We start from the raw sequence: 13,144 nt of genomic DNA on the forward strand, positions 1-13,144 counted from the left end.
ATCAAGTGGGGCTCTACAATCCTATAGAAATTCAATATCCTCAGAAATTGAGGTTGCAAAGAGTACATTATTTGTGCCTGAGGGTAGGGACATTTGTTGAGCTTGGAGTTCTTCTTCTGAGAGGTTGAAGAACAGGGGACTAGTGGATTAAAAGTTGTATTTGGGTGGAGGGAGTGGGAGTCTTAGCCAAGCTTTTGGGGTCCTTTGGGTCTCCAAGCAAACATTAGGACCAAAAACGTTGAAAAAGGGCCGCATTTTAATCACTTGTACTACCAGATCTGGATTAAGCTTTAGGCCAATAGAAATGCAAACATTCAACCACAAATATGGCATTAGGTGTCATATCCACTTTTTACTAACTTCACTAGTTTTGGCTATTTTAGTGGGTTATCACCACTTTAATGTGATACGGCGTGGCTATTTCAACGTCACTTTAGTGGGTTCCAACTTCAAGGGCATGTCCCCACGTACAAAATGTCAGTACTTCAAAAATTAAAATTTAAAATTTAGGTTCCCCCCAAAATGATTAAATGCATTTGAAATTCCCTAATCTACCATGATTGCGCCTCCTTCTAGTCGTCATTTTGTATCATCTTCTCCTCTATTCACAATTTAACAATGTGGAGACAACAATCTAACTTGAGTCGCACTCCTAATGCCATTTCATCATGCATCCTTCATAATGTTAAAGATGATCAGGGTGTGTTGAAAGGTATAAACTTCAAATTAAACAATTGGGTGACTATGCAACTATCATGCAAAAGGTCCTCATAGGATAAAAAAGCAAAGAAGAGGCTTAGTACTGGAAGGAAAAGGTGCAACATGTGTACACGACAAGAGACATGCACATGCATCCTTCTACTCAAGCATTTACATTGCAAGCTCATTGTAAGATATTTTTGTAATTTTATGTATGTTCTTTATGATTCTATGGTTTATTTACATACATTGTATATGTGATAGATGTTTATCCACCAACAAGCATTGAGTGGCAACCTGTGGAGTCATTCACCGGTACTTTCAAAGCCATTCTTGGGAAAGTATTATTTTTCGAGCAACCATCTTCTTTTTTCATTAATAAAACAGATTTTTATACAACGCTAATTATATTGTTCCTACAAGACCAGAAGCTTATGGAAGACTAGAGAGTTACTTGATAGTCTGCGAGACCAATGCCTCAAGTCCCTAAACTCATAGTCCTTGACACTCTCTCTCTATGTGTCCAAGGCTACTATAAGTGCCCGTGACCCTTGACTAAAGTGCTCACACATACATCTACCACATGGCCTACATCATCGGTGGCTCAGAGGTGGTTTTACTCTGTTCGAGCAGGTTACATTGGGTTGTGGGGTCTCTCTCTCTCTCTCTCTCTCTCTCTCTCTCTCTCTCTCTCTCTCTCTCAGATTTTCACATGGCTTCTCACTTCTTGGAGCCTCACATCTTCTCTTGTCTTCAGTCTTCTTGTCGTTGGCAGCTTCTCTTCACGCGTCCATGTCTTCCTTCAATGCTTCGTCTAGCTCTTCTTCTCGATGTTGATCTTCCTCTTGGAAAGAGATGTTCCTCTTCTTTCATGGTTGGGGCCATGAGTTGACCGTCAGTTCTTGCTCCATGTGAGCAACATGTTTTAATGTATTGTTGACACTTCTTTTGGGCTATTGATGTTATCTTGTGTCATTATGCAATGCAAACCCAAATCTATGCGGGAGGTCTTGCCTCTTGCCTTATTATGGACAAGGGCAGTGTCTGATCCCATTTTTACAACAATGATGTAATGTGCCTAATACATAATGCATATAGCATTCATTCTTAGCACATTCCCAAATGCAGCTCTGGTTGTGAATAACTTGAATTTATGTCTGGGTTAAATGTAAGATGATGATTACCACAAATTTATCAGCATAATTTTACCAGAAATTACATTAAACTAAGGGTAACAAATATGTACGGAATGGTTAGAGTATCAAACCATCTCCGAATTGCAATTTGAAGTTATAGGGACCTATATCAGATACCTAATGGTTAATTCGAACCCTCAATTGTACCAAAAATAATGATTTTTAGTGTTGATTAATCACTGATTTTAGCAAATTAATCCTCTGTTTTGTGTACAAAAAACAGAGTATGCGGGGAGTCTAGATCTGACGCCTTAGAGTTCAAATGAGCTCAAATCTTGTCAAGGCCATCAATAGCAATTAGCCTAGTAGAGGATTAAGCCAAGAAACATAAGATTTGACCAAACATTGAATGCTTAATCTCTGTTTTACCAAAGTCACCTACAGATCTGATGAAGAGCTTGGATCTCACTGTGTAGACTTGATCAATTCAAAAACTGTCTTCACCAGCTTCTTGTAGAGCATCCTTGAAAACCCCTAAAGCTAAGAGGAATTAGACCCATTGCATGTGGAGCAGCAGAGATCTCATTTTTTCTTCAGAAAATAGGCGCCTACAAAATCGCATAGAAGTGCTGCGTGCATCGGCGGTTTGAGCTTTTGTTTGAATGGGATGGAGCACAAGGGTTATAGCTATGCTTGGCTAAAGTGGTTTGGGCTAATTTGATGTATGAAGGGAGAGAGAGCTCCTCCACTAGCTGGGGGTACACATGCTAATTGAAAAAAGAGGTAAAAACTTAATTATCTACTAATCCTAATTAGCAAGATAATGGGCTCATAAATTTGATGGATTCTAGGCTAGGCTCTGATACCATGTTAAATTTGCAGCAATGTGATGAGCTATGGTGGATCAAATGCTAGAATCAACATCATTAACAAAGAGATTAGATGATAATTAAGATGTGATTAGTGAGCAATTAACTGATAGCTTAATGTAGGCATGGGTAATCAAAAACCAACAAATTCTCATTAGGTCAATGCCTCAATTTATAGGGTTTACATCCAAGCATCTAATCCCACTGATTTCTCCTTGATTCACTACACCTCTTTTGCTTGATTCTCTCCACCTCTTCCCAGAATATCTCCACACCTCCTAAATCTCCTCATGCTACCCTTTATTCTCTCCCAGTAGATACTACTCACCTTTTCACAGGTTCTCTCACATTTATAGATTCTCTTTTACAGCCTCTTGCCAAGGGCTTGTTCCCCCACACACCCTATTCACTTGTATATTTCAACACCTCCCCTCAAGTGAATCATCCTAGCAGACCTGGACCCTATACCAAGTTTCCCTCTTACTTGATAGTCCGCGACCAGTGCCTACTACTAGCACACCTCCCCTCAAGTGAATAATCCTAGTACACGTGGACCCTATACCAAGTTTCCTTCTTACTTGATAGTCTGTGACCAATGCCTCAAGTCCCTAAACTCATAGTCCTTGACACTCTCTCTCTCTATGTGTCCAAGGCTACTACAAGTGCCCGTGACCCTTGACTAAAGTTCTCACACATACATCTACCACATGGCCTACATCATCGGTGGCTCAGAGGTGGTTTTACTCTGTTGGAGCAGGTTACATTGGGTTGTGGGGTTTCTCTCTCTCTCTCTCTCTCTCTCTCTCTCTCTCTCTCTCTCTCTCTCTCTCTCTCTCTCAGATTTTCACATGGCTCCTCACTTCTTGGAGCCTCACATCTTCTCTTGTCTTCAGTCTTCTTATCGTGGCAGCTTCTCTTCACGCGTCCATGCCTTCCTTCAATGCTTCGTCTAGCTCTTCTTCTCAGTGTTGATCTTCCTCTTGGAAAGAGATGTTCTTCTTCTTTCATGGTGGCTGGGGCCATGAGCTTAACCGTCAGTTCTTGCTCCATGTGAGCAACATGTTTTAATCTATTGTTGACAGTTCTTTTGGGCTTTTGATGTTTATCTTGTGTCATTATGCAATGCAAACCCAAATCTATGCGGGAGATCTTGCCTCTTGCCTTATTCTGGACAAGGGTAGTGTCCGATCCCATTTTTACAACAATGATGTAATGTGCCCAATACATAATGCATATAGCATTCATTCTTATGCACATTCCCAAATGCAACTCTAGCTGTGAATAACTTGAATTTGTGTGTGGGTTAAATGCAAGATGATGATTACCACAAATTTATCACAGCATAATTTTACCAGAAATTACATTAAACTAAGAGTAACAAATATGTACGGAATGGTTGGAGTATCAAACTATCTCCGAATTGCAATTTGAAGTTATAGGGACATGTATCAAATACCTAATGGTTAATTTGAACCCTCAATTGCACCAAAAAATAGTGATTAGTGTTGATTAATCACTGATTAGCAAATTAATCCTCTGTTTTGTGTGCAGAAAATAGAGTATGCGGGGAGTCCAGATCTGAGGCCTTAGAGTTCAAATGAGCTCAAATCCTTTGAAGGCCATCAATAGCAATTAGCATAGTAGAGGATTAAGCCAAGAAACATAAGATTTGACCAAAAATTGAATGCTTAATCTCTGTTTTACCAAAGTCACCTGTAGATTTGATGAAGAGCTTGGATCTCACTGTAGACTTGATCAAATCAAAAACTATCTTCACCAGCTTCTTGTAGAGCACCCTTCATAGGTGCCTATAAAATCACGTAGAACTGCTGCGTGCATCGGCGGTTTGAGCTTTTGTTTGAATGGGCTGGAGCACAAGGGTTATAGCTATGCTTGGCTAAAGTGGTTTGGGCTAATTTGATGTATGAAGGGAGAGAGAGCTCCTCCACTAGCTGAGGGTACACAGGTTAATTGAAAAAAGAGGTAAAAACTTAATTATCTACTAATCCTAATTAGCTTTATAATGGGCTCATAAATTTGATGGATTCTAGGCTAGGCTCTGATACCATGTTAAATTTCCAGCAATGTGATGAGCTATGGTGGATCAAATGCTAGAATCAACATCATTAACAAAGAGATTAGATGATAATTAAGATGTGATTAGTGAGCAATTAACTGATAGCTTAATGTAGGCATGGGTAATAAAAAACCAGCAAATTCTCATTAGGTCAATGCCTCAATTTATAGGGTTTACATCCAAGCATCTAATCCCACTGATTTCTCCTTGATTCACTCCACCTCTTTTGCTTGATTCTCTCCACCTCTTTCTCCTTGATTCTCTCCACCTCTTCCTAGAATATCTCCACACCTCCTAAATCTCCTCATGCTACCCTTTATTCTCTCCCAGTAGATACTACTCACCTTTTCACAGGTTCTCTCACATTTATAGATTCTCTTTTACAGCCTCTTGCTGCCAAGGGCTTGTTCCCGCACACACCCTATTCACTTGTATATTTCAACAAGCCCACCCTCCTTCATTAGCATAAATTTGATTTTAACTTGCCATGTGTGAAAGGACTACCCTGTAAACTTCTCAATCATAAATGAAGTAGTCATTGAAGATTTTGAGAAGGTCTTAACACTTGAGTATTACTCAAGGTCAGTGTCTAATCTCAATACAAGAGAGATTTGAATGGAGAAATTAGGGCTAATGCAAGAAACAAACCATGAAATCCTAAAAACAACTTCTGTGTTTTAATGCAAAAAAAATCCAATCATAAATGTAGTCATTGAGGATTTTGAGAAGGTCTTAACACTTGAGTATTACTCAAGGTCAGTGTCTAATCTCAATAATGATGAGGTTGAGATCAGTGACGTTGCCCTTGCCGATATAGTTAAGTGCAAGGAGGTAGATCCAAAGCCCGAGCTCCTTGATCAAGTGGTGGAGAAAGCTCTAGCCTTGGTTCTTCTTTGGAGAACATGAAGAGGCTCTATTTGGCACTATGGGCATTCCACATTGCCTATAAGGTCTCCATAGGGATGACTCCATAGGGATGACTCCATTCAAGCTGGTATATGGCACTGAAGCAGTGGTGCCAATGGAGTTCCTGGTGCCAAGCCTCCGGATTGCCATAGACAAAAAGCTGAGTCCTGAGGAATCCCTAGAGCATCGCTTGGATCAACTACTCCAACTATATGAGGATAGATTCAATAGCTTTCTTCTCATGAACACAATGATCCAAAAGTGGAGAAAGAAGTGGGTAGACCGCCATTCCTAGTTTCAGCTGTTCAAAGAAAAAGATCCGGTCCACGGATGGGTCCGCATCCAGGGAAACTGAAGCTAAGGTGAAGTAGACCCTTCTAGATTGTGAAAAAGTTCTATGATGGAACATTCCTACTCAGGACACTCATAGGGGAGCACATCTAGAAGCCGGTGAGAACGACTACCGCCTTCATCCGTAGTACAATGGGCCAATGCCACAACCAGCCCTTTCATTTATAAGGCGGTGCCATTAATCCACAATGTGGAAATTGATCACATTAATACGGGCATGCTTCCAAGGATAATCATCGCATATTTGCCTAGAAAGCTAGATGATTTAATACCCCTTAATCATGATCACTCAAGGGTTGCATGACAATCATGCAAAGAACAATGCACGGTAACTATTTTTAGATTCTCACATAATGCTACAAAATTTGTAAAGCTACAACCCTACACTTGCACTAAGCTCTTCACAAACCATCACTATGATTACAACACTTGTTGCACTCTCTTCTTGCACAACATCTTCTTCTCATGTCATAGCCATGGTAACCTTCAAGCCTTCCAATCACATTGACACAGATAGCGCAGATGTGAAAGGGTGGCTGGGAATCACCCAGTTTGTTGTCTCCGACATTTTCCAATGGCAACATGTATCCACATACAACCTCGATGCATCTTCATCGACATATTTCAAGGACATAATCTGCTTCAGGAAGGGGGGTATGTTCACCCTTGTGGGAGACCTCTATGTTGTTGATGCCGACCACCTTACCATCTTCAACAATTTTAGCCGAAGTCACTAGAAATGCTGGCTTTCATTGGAATGTACTTATAGTCTATCATTTTGTGTGTCTATGATCACCACTTTTCTATTAAAGGCACACCAGGGGATATTAGGGGGAGAGTACTATTTTTGGATTCGGTGTCTACCTAAGCTAGAGTGGTCAAATGAGCCCTATGACCTAATTTTAACTTTGTCCATGCAAGAGTGTAAACCCTACCAGCCACACATAAGAGGCAAATGATGTAACTCTCACCACTGATTTTTTTTATGCATAAGCTAATAGAGTGCTCTTCTTCTCTACTCTCCTATACTATTACTTGCTTGCCTTTTACTTGTTTAAGCTCTTATGTGTGCTTGCTTGCATGTGTGTGAGAGAGTGAACGTGTAAGATTGAGTGGTGAGGAGGGTCGAGCTTCCATCAGAGTGCGACGGTGGCTGGCAGTGGTGGAGTGTAGCTTTTAGGTGCGACTATATGGTGTGAGGTGAAAAAAAGAAAGAAAACCCTGCCTCTACAGCTCTTCCACCTCGCAAACTTGGAATAACACACACGAACGGGGGCACCACCAGCCACCGGCTGGAACACTCTCTCACACTTCACCACCCAACCCATGCCAGACAGACAGTATAAAACCTTCCAGCTCTTGTACTTCAGGCATTTCTTCACAACCATTCAGCTCACCTGGTTCCGAACCCTTGTCCTCCATGGACTTTGCCTTTAGCATCTCAGCAATCCGCAAAGAAGCCTTTGCTACACTCTCAACCATATCAGCATCCATCTCCATCTCTGGCTCCTGCTCATCAAGGCTAGCAACTTCCCAGATATCATCCTCAGGCACAATACTCACCTCACAACGCTCTTCATCAGCCAAATCTACATGCATACCTTCTTGAATGTTGCCAACCCCCCTGGTGTCATCGTCTTCATCCATCGCAGGTACCATATCACCATCCAGCTGTCCAAGAAAATCCATAATGATAGGATCTTCCTCCACGCTCTCCACATCTGCATCACAAGCCATCTTCACTTCATCAGAAGTCTCTACCCCATCCTCCTCCCTTGTAGAATCTGATAAAAAATCATCCTCAAAGCATCCTGTATCCAGCTCCTCTTCCTTCTTATCATCAGCCAATCCCAAGGCATCATCCTCTTTGCTTTCCTGTGCATGCATATCATCCGGATCACTGTCATGTACAGCCATAACGTCCCCATCCAAAGAAGAATCCACTCGCAACTCCTCATCTTCACAAGTCTCAAACCTTGGCCCAGATTCCTCATCCTGCTTTCCAACCTGCACATCCTTACCTTCAATCACATCATCAATCTTCTCATCCACCTTCACCTGCTTTTCAAACTTTGGGAAAAAATCAGAAGGCACATAAAACATCCCCCTTTGCACCTGTATAGGCCTTTGAGGCTCCTGTCTAATCAAACTTTGCATAGAACTCTTATCCACCTCAACCAAATTCACATGCATATCCCTTGCAGACACAACCCCTTCATACGGATAAATACCCATCTCCATCTGCTTCAAAACCTTGCCTTCCTTTTCCCTAGCAATGCTAATTGCATCATCAAAAGACTTGGGACTTTTCAACTCAACCCTGACCTTCAAATGGGGTAGCAAACCATCAATAAACAAACTCTTCTTCAGAAACATTGGAGGAACTTCCTGCTTTAATGTCACACACCACTTACTCCACAAACATATAAATACCTTCACAAAATCGTCCAGTGATTGCCCATGTACCTGCTTCAAGATGCTCAACTCCTGCCAAAGCACACTAGCATCCTCCACTTGCTGAAAACGCTCTAAAAGGCCTTCTTTCAACCTGTCTAGGGTCAAAATACCATGCACCTGTGCTTCAAAATCCTTCAGCCAGCTTCGGGCATCTCCCTTCAAAAAAATCCTTATCAGCTTCAGAACCTGCTCTTCATCTGTGACATGGTTGCTAATGCATGCCAACTCCATCTGCTCCAAAAAGTCACACACATCTTCACCTTTCCTGCCATGAAACTCTGGATAAGACCACATCATGACAACCTGTACCAATCCCTGAGCTCTCCTCAGCGGAACATACGCCCTTCTAGGCAAAGAACAATGCCAGAGCAACTCCTCAGTGGGGGCACCAGAAGGATGTGAGGTGAAAAAAAGAAAGAAAACCCTGCCTCTACAGCTCTTCCACCTCGCAAACTTGGAATAACACACACGAACGGGGGCACCACCAGCCACCACCGGCTGGAACACTCTCTCACACTTCACCACCCAACCCACGCCAGACAGACAGTATAAAACAGAGGCACCATAGACCAAGATAAACACCCAGCAATTATATTTCCAGTCAACACATCATATACAAGCTTCTCCGACACAGAAGCCTTACTCACATAGCTCACAAACACTTACTCAGACCTGTCACTGTCGAGGATACACCACATCCCCAATCACCACGAACCTCTCGCCTGCCTGCTGTACCAACCACACCAGAATGAACCTGGCCACTCACTCTCTCAGAAGGCGCCCACACCAGCTAACCCTCAAGTCTCTGCAGCCCATCTACTCTGCATGTGTCGTCAGCAGCAGCTCGACCATCATCTCTCTCTCACTCTCTCTCTCTCTCTCAGCTCACAACAAACCCACTTGCAGCTTATCTGCCTTGCTACCGGCCCACCACCAAGCAGCAACACCAACCTTTCTCTCTGCTTCACTCGGCACCCTGCTCTGTCCACTGTCCTGTCTCCTAGGCAGCCCACACCAGCCACCAGTCTTCAGCGTCCACTCTGACTGACCGAACCAAGGCCACACCACCTTAGTCCGTCCACGCTCCAGCCTTCGCTGCTCTGTACCTCATGGCGAACCTCCACTGATCGCCACCCCTTACCTTTGACTTCTACACATGTCCTCTCGCCTCCAGCAGCTGCACCTTACCCACACACGGCTGCGCTCCAACCACGCCAGCCCATTTTTTCACACTCTTCTCTTTACACCAGCCCGTCGTTTCCATACCTGGTGCCCTCCACACCAGCCACTGCACTTCACGCACACGTTGGTGCCCACTCGCCTTCACACAGTCGTCTGCCACTTCTCTGCGCTCCTCAGCTTCCCTTCGCTTTTTCTTGCAGCTGCGCCAGCCACACGAACCCTTGCAGCTCCAGCTCCCTTGCGCTTCAGTCACGCCAGCTCTTACTAGCTGCGCTCCAGTCTCTTCACACGGGAGGCCCCACTAGCCTCTGCAGCCCGTCTTTGCTGCGCCCTCTGCAAACCTTCACTGCAAGTCGCCAACCAGTCTACGAGGCCAATAGCAGCTTCACCCACCCGGCAGCCCTTTCTCTCGCGCTGGCAGCCTGTCACCCAGTCCCAGTCACCGCCAACCTCACCAGTTCCCTTTCATCTCTGCGCACGGGAGGGCCCCGCCTCTACAGCCCGTCAGTCCTTCGACCAGCTGCGCTCCACAGCGCTCCACGCTCACCTGCAGCTACCCCTTTGCTGCCATCACCTTGCCCATAGGCGGCTTCTACACCAGTTCACAGTCGGCTTCTTCACCAGGGAGGCTCCCCGTTGGCCTCTACACCAGCCCTGTCTCCTTTAACGCCACCAGCTCGCCCTGCAGTAGCGCCAGAGAACCCCCCACTCCTCAAAACGGCGACCTCCCCTATTCTGCTGCAGGCGCTCGCTAGCTTCTCGAACTCGCCAGCTTCGCCATCTTTCCAGAAGAGGCGCTGGCAGCATCATTAACTTCCACGTAGCTTTCTTATTAATGGCCACATTTACTATTATTTTTTTATTTTGTTTAATGCCCGAGTGATGGCCATCCAATTATGCTTCTTTTCACACCATGTCAAGGCACATTGGCCACATCATCAATTGCTTGCCCATGCTCCACACACCTCTTCAAGATGCAGCCTACGAATGCCCACTCCGGCCACCTTCAAAATAAAATCTGCTAGTGCCCATGCCTTCATACCTTCAACACAACCCACTTATCCGTGGGGACGCGTACACATATCCGGCCATCGAAGAGCTGATATCAACTCAAGCTGACCATGTTCCAGACCGGCCTCAAAACAAAACCATCCACAAAATCACTCTGCCAATGCATTCACAGGCAAAACCTTCACACACGCCACGCATCCATATGTACACTGACCAAAAAGACCTCTCAAAAAAACGCCTGACATATGGCAAAATTATCTCCTACTCCTACGAGAAGCAACCAAATTTCACAAGATGAGTGACACACCACGACTGTGTATTTGTGTGCTAGGCCATGGTAAACTGGTCTCTCGGTTGAGTTTTTATGGTCTAAAGTGTGGTTGGGAAAAGCCCCACAACATTGGGTGGTTCCCTACATTGTGGTAGTAGGCCATGATAAACTGGTTTCTCGGTTGAGTTGTTTATGCTCTCGAGTGTGGTTGGACAAAGTCCCACGACCTTGGGTGGTTCCCTACATTCTTTCTATGGTGCCAGGGCTTCCCATGTTAGGTGTTATTATTGGCTTCAATGGCTTTGCTAGTGTTGTTCTTTTTGAGGGCTGTGCTATTTTGTAATCATGCCAAATAGTGGGCATGAGGTTGATCAAACATCTACAAAATAGTGTCATCTACCTCCTACAATTGCTTTAACATGTTCTACCACTATGGGTAGATGGTTGGCATTGGAACGGACCTAGGAAGTCGATTGGTGAACACTTGAGTATCCTATGGTGGTGAGAGTCTATAGTCAAGGTGGAGGAGCAGGATGAAGCTGATGCTAATGATGTCAGACCAGTTGTGGATGGGTGATCTGGTTGGCTAATATTGTTTGGGGGAGACATGGATTCATTAGTGGACATCAGAGGTTTGAGTAAGATTGATAATTAATTTAGTTTCACACTTTACATTGCTTAATCATCTAAGGGTTGTTTCTATGTTGCATTTTGATTTCTACAGTAATGGGGAAGAAAAAGAAAAACAGTGACATTTTCTTAGAGGAGGATCATAGCACATCCTTGTCAAAAGGGGGACCAATGCAAGTATTGGTGCATGGTGGATTTAGCATAGGAGTTATTTATATGGAATCATTAAATATTTCCACAAAGCCTCATCATCCAAAAAATTGGACAAAGTTAGATACAAATTGGAAGATTTTTCAAATATTCTAGATGATGCCTATGACTATCATGAGAGGGGTAGATACAAATCTTCTCTAGCTGCAAGAGGATAACTTTATTGCAATCAGCAATAGAGGAAGCTTATGAGAGTGACTCGGAGTCAAATATCGTGATGATGATGTTGACCTTTCTTGCCATTATATTTGGGATGGATATGGTGGGGGTTGTGGGATCATGGGAGAACCAAGAAGGCCAGAAGTGCCAAGAGGAGTTCTTAGGTGTCCCTACCTTTGCATCATGTGTTTCATAGGATGTGGGTGAATGATCAATGTGATCTTGATGTTCCTGATGTTGTGACTCATGATGAGGTAACATCACATGGCTTTTGAAGAAGATCTCTTGTTGTTGAGACAAGTTTTGTGATTCATTTTCAGTGGAATCTACTTCACTTGATGCACTTTTAGATATGGGTGATGATAGGTAGATTTCTTCTCATGATGATCCTTTTACACATGATGTGATGCTACATACTGATGTGGTTTCCATTCATTATGCCAATGAGTATGTGGAGATCCTTGATCCAATTTCCAGTGATGCAGAGGTTCTCATCAAGCTTCTTGATGATCCCAAGGAGCTAGCCATGGCTAGTATTTAATATAGATATGAGGCCTATCTTTGGGTTAATGTAGGATGTTCTTCTTATAGGTGTTCTAGATGTTCGTGATCCAAATTTAAAGGTTCCATATATTGAGCCTACTATGCATGATGGTGGTGATCACATTAATGTGATCTCATTTGATGGTTCTCTAGGCTCATTGTGCATGGATGCTATGCTTACTTATGATGATTCTCTTCATCATGATGCTGGTCATGCCATGATTATCCAGTTGTTGAGTACTCTCTTGTTCATCCTTGTGATCATATAATTCTCGTTCTTGGTGATCATGTGCATGATGTACATGAGGAGTGTATGCAGATTTTCCTATGCTTTGTAATGTGCTAGATGTTTAACCATGTGCTTATGGATTATATGTTGTGGTGGGAGAATTCTCCTATGCTATTGGCATGGGGATATTATATATTTATGATTCTATGTGTTTATAATATTTGATGCGGATATGGGGGATATATTTCTTGAAGGCCCTCCTTATGCTTAGCAATGCATAGGGAGGAAAGAGTAAATTTATCTTACCACCTTGATTGATGACACCACACATAATGTTCTTGTGTTGGTGATGCTCAATTAGACTTACATAATGTTTTCATGGTTGATGAGCATGTTGATGCTCTAGCACTTGAT

This window comes from Cibotium barometz, chromosome 28 (assembly GCF_041138505.1).
Source record: "Cibotium barometz isolate CiBa-2024 chromosome 28, ASM4113850v1, whole genome shotgun sequence".
NCBI classification, from domain to species: domain Eukaryota; kingdom Viridiplantae; phylum Streptophyta; class Polypodiopsida; order Cyatheales; family Cibotiaceae; genus Cibotium; species Cibotium barometz.